The sequence below is a fragment of the Battus philenor genome, unplaced genomic scaffold (genome assembly GCF_028537555.1).
Source record: "Battus philenor isolate CCGP_79_NKW_IND1 unplaced genomic scaffold, ilBatPhil1.0.hap1 SCAF_28, whole genome shotgun sequence".
NCBI classification, from domain to species: Eukaryota; Metazoa; Arthropoda; class Insecta; order Lepidoptera; family Papilionidae; genus Battus; species Battus philenor.
In genome coordinates, this window is record NW_027181691.1 from 8,675,386 (window position 1) to 8,686,258 (window position 10,873).

The 10,873-nt window shown below is 34.1% G+C and overlaps 1 long non-coding RNA gene across 1 annotated transcript; it reads left to right on the forward strand.

Annotated features, from left to right (window-relative positions):
- Positions 1–6,110: 6,110 nt before the first annotated feature.
- Positions 6,111–8,075, forward strand: LOC137925798 (uncharacterized). Its single transcript, XR_011107684.1, has 3 exons — positions 6,111–6,276; positions 6,962–7,051; positions 7,991–8,075. It is a non-coding gene; the product is annotated as an uncharacterized lncRNA (long non-coding RNA).
- The last annotated feature ends 2,798 nt before the right edge of the window (positions 8,076–10,873 follow it).

The window sequence follows — 10,873 nt, forward strand, 5'->3', positions numbered from 1 at the left end:
ATATTTCTTTATTAATTAATTACCTTAAATCGAATTGTGGAGCTTTATAAACACGCTTTGTGAAATAAATTTTAATTTATTTTTCAAACAATAAAAATTACATCTCTTGCTTTTGAAAGTATATCAGTTTTCTATGTACTTGTAGAATTGATAGAAATCCACTCCAAAATTATAATTTTGGCATTTTTATAAGAACGTGTACAGATTTATTAGTAATACTAGTAAAAGTCTTAAAAGAGTATAGAAATAGGTAATTTGTTGTCAATTAATTTATGGTACACTTTAACTAAAAACAACAAGAAGACTGATTTCAAACTTCGAATTACTAAATATAAAATATGTAATTCTTAACCATCTGCTCTCGTAATCTATATACTTCCAGAAAATATTGGACTTTTGCATTCCATTAGAGTTTCAGTGTGATCATTTTATACAGGTGATGGTATGTGGATGTAAAATCTTTAGAGCTATTTGCAGAGAAAAACATAAAATTAATAACTAATAAATTATAATAAACTTTTAATGTAATTATAAAAAAATAACTATGAAATTAAAAATGTATTAAAACTAAACTTTTCATATATCCGTGTAGTCTTTACGTATCCATTTTCATATTATACGTTACAGAATGTCTCACACATAAGGCTCAATTTGTTTTTCATATTATTATCAATTATCTCAATTTTCTCATAACTCTTCCTTCTCATGTCGTTGTCCTTGTCTTCGGAAGTCGTGATTCTCTCTGGTTACGGAGAAATCTTTATCTTCATTATGCTGCGCCATCTGTTCCTACCTTTGACATCGTGCAGATTGATGTTAAGTGACAAAGGGATTTGATTCGGTCAACTAATGGGTCTAAGACATCTCAGACGAGTTTTTAGCCGTCTTCATAAACAAATCCAATACATCGCAGAAAGGTGAGGTATGAAAGTCTAGTTTTGAGATCATGCAGAAGGAACTCTTCGATGATAATAGCACGGAATTGACAGCTTCTTCCGCCACATCTCGAAAACATCTAGACGATCTCGATCGATCTTTTTAAGGTCCACGTTTTTGACCCGTATCAGAATTGAGCCGTTTAAATAGTTTAATTTTGATAAGTTTCGTAATTTTACGTTCTCTAGTCATAACTATACGCTTTATTAGTTCCTTCACACAGGATCCTATGATACTGATAACAGAGCTAAAATAATTAAAGTATTAAACAATACATTATTGATTCATGAATGAACAATATTTTTAACTCTTACTGAATATTGTATACTGTAGAAATATCTTTCCCGAAACGACAACATTTTAAACAACCCATTTGTGAAAATGAAGATAAATGTTTTCAATTTAATTTAATAGTAGAGTTAACAAAATATATTTCCAGGTATACTTAGTAAGATCTGAAAAGTCTCCACGAAGTTATAGCGGTTGGATTTGCGGTGGGACGCTTGTAACGGAAATATTCATTATAACATCTGCTGCTTGTATTGAAGACGTACCGTATCTATACGCCATTATGGGATATAGAATTTACGTACCTGCCGAGGAACTAGATAAGGATCCTTGTACAAAGGAAATGAAAAAGAAAGTCATTTACACTTGTGTACCGAAAGGTTGGTCAAATATTATTCGTAATACTCAGTGACTTCATTCCTATTAGCATAACTCATTTCATGTTTTCACTTCGAAAAGTTTAGAACAACTTTCACTGGACTTAAAATTAATTAAAACTTGTTTAAAGAACAAAAAATTAGTTTTTTAATCACTGTCAGGTTTATAATTACGTGAAGTCAAAAATTGATTTTAAACTTAATACATTTCAATTTAAACGAATAAAAGCTGGGGAAAGGGTATAGATAAGTACATCTTGATTTAATATTTCTCTTGACACGGTCTTTTTATGATCCAATTCGTTTCTCAGAAATATTTACACTGTTGATATAGAGCACTGTTTTTATATCAAAGTCACACAGTTGAGACGCAGCTCATATTTTTGTCACAAAACCATCGAGTATACACCCAAGTATGTTATTCCACCGTAAAGCTATAGGCGACTTGTAACAATTACCAGGCCTAGGTCGACCGATATTACACCACGGTGAATCGACGATATGTAACTTTTAAAAGGAAGACTCTCCAATGACGACCAGGAGCCCGTAGACATGGTATAGGTAGAACCCCCACTAGGAGGGGTGACCATGTAGCTAATTCGCGGGAAGTCGCAACATGTGGACAGCGCAACACCGATCACCGAGGTGATCTATGGCGGAGACCTATGCCTTGCAGAGAGCATCTATCGACTAACAAGAAGAGTCACCCTGCAAATATGGCTGAAAGGTTCTGGACTTGCAACCAGGAGCCGGTAGACGCGGCATAGGTAGAACCTCCTCTAGAAAGGGCGACCATGTAGCTAATTCGCGGGAAGTTGCAACATGTGGGCAGCGCAACACCGATCACCGAGGTGATCTATGGAGAAGGCCTATGCCTTGCAGAGAGCATCTATCGACTAACAAGAAGAGTCACCCTGCAAATGTGGCCGAAAGGTTCTGGACTTGCGACCACAAGCCGGTAGACGCGGCGTGGATCTAAGTAGACGATATAATCAAGATCGCAAGATGTAAGCTTCACGCAGACATCGGAAGATCGATCATCACGGTGTCTCTCGGCTGACGTGGTGATGAAAAATCACTTCTCTTGTTTCTATAGGGTATAAAAAAAATTGTGAATGTTTATTACTGGAAAAGTTTTAAGCAATGGTAATATAGCTGTGATTAAAATAGACTAAACGTTCTGTCTTGCAAGAGTAAAATTTGTCAATTGATTATTTTATTATGAATATATGGCTTATGTTAAGTTTATATATACTTTTAACGTAGTCATGTGCAGTTACGATATTAGTAGTTTTTTTTTTAATCTTTTGTCTTGTTTTTTTATATTCTCTTTTGCGATATATATTATAATGTTTACTTATTTCACCTACCATCTTTATTGTATTTCTACTCCAGCTAAATGGTATACTTTGGAGAATTTTATACATATTTGGTTAAGAATTAGTTATATACTAAATTTTAATTTTTTAGCATATGAACTCGATCATACCAGAATAGAAAAATGGTCGGCAATAGATATTGGAATAGCAAAACTAGAGTCTTCAATAAACGTAAACTCCGAGAAATATGCGAAATTTTGTTCGTATACACCACTTTACATTAAAGTTAATTTAAATCCTGATTTAGAGAAGCCTGGACTCGACGTCGCTATAGCCGGGTGGGGCCATAAAAGTATATGGAGACAAGTGAGTGTGATAATAGTAAAATATTTCTTTATTATATCACGTTTTTAAAAAATTGTCGTATGAAAAAAATATTTTACAAATCAGAATAAAATAAATAAGAGATGTTAGAAGTATGGGTTGATTGTGTTTAATGGTACGCAGAGGACGTTGCTTCCCATCCTCTGAAAATTCGTTTGTGATCAATGGTAATCGGAATTAAATAAGTTTGTACCCCGAGAAACGAATCCGCGATCTACGATCGAATCTCCCAGGCCTCTACCGCTAGGCTAGTGCTCCATTCAAGTCGCTGTTAGATATAGATTTCCATTAGGATCGTTTGCATTCAGCTTTGTCAGGCGATTTTAATAAAGTCGTCTGTCCGTCATATCCTTGTCTCCATTTCAGCACTTCATAGCCCTGGGGCTATAGTAGAAGTATAATAGATATAGTAGAAGTCGCGATGCGCATATAGCATGCCCATCGCCATTTCTACTGGCAAATCTGCTGGGCTGTCTGCGCTAAAAGTGTAAATAATACTAAATCAATCTAATCAAACGACAAAATTAATTTATTTTCTAGCCCGGAGACGCAACCGACTACAACCAGCACAACGCTTTGTCTGCGTGGACTCATCTTATTAACAAAACAAAATGCATCGAGCAGTACACCGATTTCCCTGAGCTACAGACTATCATAAAGAAATATATGATTTGCACAAATGAAACAGAAAATAAATCTAAAATGAGATTGCGTGTCAAAAAATGTTCAAAGGTAAATTATTAATCTCTTCTGTTTATCTTCTTGTTCCATTTTCTAGAGTATTTAAAGGTATAGTGGTAATAAAATTAACTTCTAATTGTACCAAATTTAATCTACGGTCAGTACTTTTTGTTATAAAGGATATTTTTTGTAAGATTTATATTTCTAAATACAAATATTACTAAAAGTAATAAATGGTGCGGGGTGAGGGTGATAGCATTGGAACGACCGTGTGAAATTTTTCAGTCACGATGTCGCAGTTGTGGAGTGAACATCGTGTTTGCTGTCGAAATTTTTTCACATTTTATTTTTTTTGGAGTATTACAGTGTGAAATAAATATAAAAATTGTCATTATTCGTTTATCTAGTTGAGTATTGTAATAAGTAATGCCTCTAATTTACACATAAGCGATCTAAACTATACACAAAGCAGCTGTATACCTACATAACCTATAAAACTTTAAAAATACCGATATCATCTGTAAAACGGATTGTTTATTAAATTACGTGATTCTCTAGTTCATGGATGCACAGACCGCGGCCCGCCGGTTGAATACTAGTGGCCCGCTGACAGCAAAAATAAAACTCTCGTACATTCGAAAAATATTGAATTCTATTAATTTTAATATTTAGAGTTTTAATTTTTAATATTCAGAATAAAACCAAAAAAAATTAATTACCTATACTTCTGGCGGCCGGCCCGCCATCAGTTCATAATTTGCCCGAGTGGCCCCTAGTCTTGATAAGTCTGTGCAACCATGCTCTAGATAGAGAAAGATAAACTTAGAATAGTCTAAATAACGCAATAATTAATAATTTTAATCAATCGTACATCAATTATGAGCTTCTTCGGGAATTTCGAGCTGTTACATTAAATGTTCACCAAATGGAGAGACCGCCGCTCATATACACCAGACGAGAAGTGACCTCACGTAAAGCTGGGACTCAATACACGCTTAGCCTAAGCTTACTCTCTGTTCCAGTGTATTAATAACCTTATTTTGTATATTGCCGTGCAATCTGATCTGTGACTCTCATAGCTACTGCGCCTGCGGTACAGGCAATGCCTAATGAGAAAAGCAACTGTACTCACGTTGGTACACATATATTGTTATAACTGTAACTTTAATTTTATACTACAAATAAATAAATAAATAAAAAGTATCTAAAAAAACAATAAAAACTTTCTTGCTAGAGGGTGCCTACTACTCTCTCACCGTCAGCGCCATCTAGTACGAATAGTCGATTCCGATCAATTCTTAGTTTGATATATATTTTATATCAGAATTTTTTTGTTAAATAAATATATTTCTTTTATTTAGAAACCTGCATGTCGAATCCGAATAAAGAAGAAAAGAAGGATTCGAAAATCATTTAGAAGACAAGGAATATGCCAGGTATGTACTATTTGTCCTGATTAAAACGTTTGAAAAAGTATTTATTAGTAAAACATATTGTTCATCACCTATGTACTAATTTAACGGAAGACGTTGAATCCAGACCACCTCCTATTAGAAGTCCAAGAGATGTACCTATGTCCAGCTGTGGACTTCCTATGGCTGAAATTGTGACAATACGTGATTGATGACCATATCTAGAATTAAATTGAATGAAGGTCAATTTAGAACGAATTTCACCTGTAAGAAGATTATGGGGGCATTCGGAAGGAGTAAAACATAGTGAATGTTTTTTAAAGAATGTTAAAAATAACCAAGAATAACCGAACATCGCGTCAAACTGGTTGGCACTAATCGGTGTAATATTACTCCTGAGGATGCCCCGTGGAGGAGTGAAACACGTATTGAGTGATTTAACGGTGGTAGTTGTGTAATTCGCATTGTTTGCCGCATTCGGATTTATCAGCGGCACGACTACTGCTATATAGCGGAAGTAGCTATATATTAGTCCTTTTCTTACTTAGGATGGACTTCACAAAGTAATCTGAAAGCCTGAATCCATTAGAAATTTAGACCCATAACAACGGTTTTGGTACATACCCCTCGTGATAAACCTACAACATAGTCAAGTTAGCCGCTAATATAATTTTAAGCAATTATTTGTATTAATATGTTTTGTTTTTAGAACGACCACGGCATGCCAATAGGAGGTGTTATTGGAAAGGATTATATGCTTCTCGGGGTCGCGTCTGTGTTCCGTGTAAACAATAACTCACAATGCGAAGGACCGTACTTATTTACGAGCACGGCCTGCAATAGAGATTTCATAAATTGCGTACTTCAAACTAATAATAGGTAATATTAATTTGCTGATGATTTACTACTACTACTACTCCGCTAGCTCAGTGACCCAAAGTGGGTCTTGGCCTCCGAAGCGAGAGACTTCCACTTTCCTCTATCTTGCGCCATCGTCTGCCATTGGCTGACATTTAATTCGCGCAAGTCTGCCTCAACGCGATCCAGCGATACCTGGGTCTACCCACTGGTCTTCGACCCCTCGGTTTTTCCAGGTACGCTACCTTCACGATTCGATCCGATCCCATGATGATGATGATTTAATGATCATTAATTATATTATGCATTTTGATACTCCCATAGCGATCACGGTCCGGTAGACGGGGCCTGGGTAGACTCCATACTAGATAGAATGAAGATATATTCCAGGTTGCGGTAATTCGCTGAATGCTGGCAGCGCTATAACTGTCATTGTGGCAATCTTTTCTTGCAGTGGGCATCTATTAGCTAAACCGAAGAAGAAGAATTCCTTAACAAAACTTCTTAAATAAGCATAGATTTCGGTCATTTTATAACAACTTGACAAAGAACACAAATTGATCCAAAGTCGTTATATTAAGTTGTAAATCTATAGGGTAAAACCTATATATAGCAATAGACAATCAAACACAAAAGAATTTTGAACACAAAGATATGAACTATAGATAACTAAATTATAACTTCAAATTGCATATTATTTTTTTAGTAGACGAAATTCCATATGCGATGAATCACCAAGGAAACGCGGTTTCGACATGATACATAGACATATATCATGGACAAATCATTTAGAAGGGTAATTATATTTTTTCGTAATATTTAAATATTTATATTATTAAGCTACTCAGATCCTAACTACTTAAAATCAACTAAAACTAACAAAACGACCACAGTACAAACTTTTGACCGCTTACTCAGATACTGCTCCCAATTCGAATCCAAAAGACATAACCACGCGACCTTATGCGAAAACCTTAATATACCTCCGTTCAACTTACCAGACCTCTTCAGGAAAAAATCTACGGCAGAATCTTTTCAAGAGTTGGCCCGGCACATTGTCTTAAACCTCAAGGCATTTAACGGTCTGCAGTGCTTGGACAGCGACTTGGAATAAAATAATGTACCAATTAATATATAAATGAGTAAAACTACTAAATTGTATTGTTGATATGTATAAATTTTAGCTGCATTTATCCGTAAGAAAAATTGTAAATAATCGTAAAACTCTATCGTGTCTCACAGCTGGGAGAAGAAAGATCCGTATCAAATAGCGGCAACCCTCACCCAACTGTATGCGCTTAGTAAAGATGAAAAAAATATTATCAACAAAACACTAGCGATACAATATTCGAATTAAAAAAAAACTAACAATACGACAATGAATTTTTTCGACTATGAATAGTCCATCCTCCCCGCGGGCCATGTGGTCACCAAATGGAGAGAACCTCGAAAAATCACGAGTTTGAAAGATTACAATGTGCTAGATAAATCAAATGTTCACCACTCATGTTTTTGATTTAACTCATTATATGTTTTAACTAATCAGAAAGAGTTCTTTATACATTAATTCATTTAATCTATAATCCCTAAAAATATTAATGTTATTTTAATTATTATTCATGTCAATATTATTTAATCATACCGACATAACAATACTAGTATAATATAACAGCTTTTAATAAGAATAATGAAAGTTTTATAAATATTTAAGTTAAACAATATCGTTTCTTTTCAGACCTATCAATATCGAAGAAATTAAACAAAGACCTCAAGTACCCTTACATTATTTTGGATAGCAACCAACTGTGCACTTACACGCTTAAACTTTTCTATTTTGTAATTAAAAATAAATAAAAGTATTCGATATTTAAAAAAAATTGGTTTTATTTTAGAACCGCCAAAGTGATATGCATTAAAAATTCGCTGTATTATATACAAGTTATTCTATTATAAGATATAGAACCTTTACGGGACGAATGTATACCTTATTTACTGTCGTTTAATGTATGGCACAATTGTCGAAAACCTATACTTTTAGAAAAAAAAAACAACACAATGCGTAAAAAACGTTTTCAAAATTAGAATTACTACATATTAAAGTTAATTATTGCTTACTATCTGTCCTTGTAGGTCTGTCTTGAACTGTCGCATTTTAATAGAAAAAAGATTTGATATATTTCAGGATTGAACAGTGTTAGCCTAGCGTTAACCTGAGACTTATGATAGCAGGTCGTGAGTTCGATTCCCGGGACACAATCTTACATAATTCACGCATTATGCATTAATAATGTAAGATTGCCACACACAAACAAGTCTCCAGAGGATAGGCAGCATCCTCTCTGTACCATAATACTGCACTAAAATCGCCAACCCATCTGCCAAGCGTGGCGATTATGGTATATCCCCCTATACCTTTGCTGTGTAGCGTGGCTAATATTATATACCCACCATAAATATCTTTACAGATCTATGCCTTACAGAGGGCTTTATACAGGTGTAAAGGTTTGAAATTTTTCTGAAAAATGTGCTATACATTCACCCTGTTAAAGTATTTACACCTATAAACAATCAACCTGTATAGTAACTGTATTGTATGCAACTTGAATAATACACTACTAGTCGAGGCTTCAAAGAATTTCGATATTCTTTTGACAAAGATATCAGATTGTAACTTACTCTAATAACTAATCTTTACTTTTACCGTAGATCTGTATTTGGCTTTCATTCTTCAATATAAAGAATATGCAAATTAACTAAAAAATGCAGTAGTAATAACGACATTCACCGAGTTTATTTTAAATTGCTTTTGTTATAATGTTTTAAATATTTACCTGATTGAATTACGTCATATATCCTAACCTTCCACTGGAATAAATTACTATGATCTTTCTCATCTTTCTATCACGTTTCACTTGTACACTCATTTATATTACTCTTGTTTTTCTCTCTCTCTTCATTTCTTCATTTTCATTTCTTTTCATTCTCTTTTCTTCATTTATTATTGTCTTTTTTTATACGTTTCTATAATTCTTACTTTTGTTTGTACATTTTTCAGATCCATTTGTAAGAGAGACCGGAAAGTGATGTCGTTTCTATCTATTTTACAGAAAAACTAATTGATTTCTAGCGCTCCGGCATTGAATATTTGTATACTAGATGGTAAAAGTTTGTTGATAACGAAGGATATATTGTTGATTAGAAATAAATACTTGTTAGTAAATGTAGTCGCGTGAATTTAACTTAAGAAAACAAAATTACATTCTATCTCCCATAATATAAATATAGCAAACATTTTTCAACGAAAACTCTTTATTTATTACTAAACCTAAGTAATAATAACACAAAATGACATGTAAAGGATGTAACTACTAAACATACCTTGAGCTCACCGTGTATGTGTCGAATCCTTCAGTCTGTGTAAGAGACAGTGTATGCAATGTATTGGCATTGAGTTTCGACGACTGGACTCTTTTCCCTGTTAAAACAAATTAGAAATGACCCGACTAATGCTGCTTCAAAAGCCCGTATCAGAAGTGAGATGATGTTCGCTATTGACTGCTCCCAACCCTTCGGCAGGCTATACAGAGGTCTAATCCATACGTCTCACTTCTAACTCCACCACATAAATTTTCTATAATATTTCATACAAAGTAAGAAAAGGACCAATATTTAGCCATTCAGCCAGCCCGCTGATAAATGCGTATGCGGCAAACAACGCGACACACAACCGCCACCGCTAAATTACTCAACACAGAGTCTCTGTGTTTGGCACTAATCGGTGTAACATAACTCCTGAAGATGCCCCGTGAAAGGGTGAAACACGTGGGCTGGCGGGCGGTGCACTTTGTTGCACGACTACAACTGCATGTGCGGAAGTAGCTAAATATTGGTCCTTTTCTTACTTAGGATGGACTTCCGCAATGTAACGCCTGATTCCATTAAATATTTTGTACAGAGATAATAAAAAATAAAATAATCTTGTAATAAAATATTACATAGTTAATATTGTTTTTATGTATAGGACGTTTTGTATAGAAAAAGAAATCTTTTGTTTTCATTTTTACTCTTCACAAGTAGTTTTCACATGCCTGTCGTACTTAAGTTTCGTGATAAGCATCACTTTTTGATAATTTTCATTTATATAAATATATTTTAAATACAAATAGAAACTGTAATATCGATTTCTTCCAATTTAGTCACAACAAACTTCATAATTCTATGAATGATTAGCATAATAATATAAACTAAGGGTTTATAATTGAATTGCCTTTGCGAAGTACAATAAGATGGATGGCATTCGGCGCTCCCTGTGCGCCTGTTTGTCGCATAATTAAACAACAAACTCACGATATTATTGTGATACAATATAAACGTAATAAATATCATTTGTAAGAACACTAATTGAAAGTTTTTGTAGTACTGTTGATATAAATATGATTGGATTTGTTTTAAATGACGTCACAAAAACATCGATTTCGTTCTGGTTATGTGATTCTTTCTGTCTGTTGATAAACACCTTTTTTATCTTTCGTTCACCCCTGTCGAAAGGAACAATGTTTTTACAATTCAGTATTTTTTCAATTCTATTTCCATTTTTTATTATTCTTTTTTCTCGTCA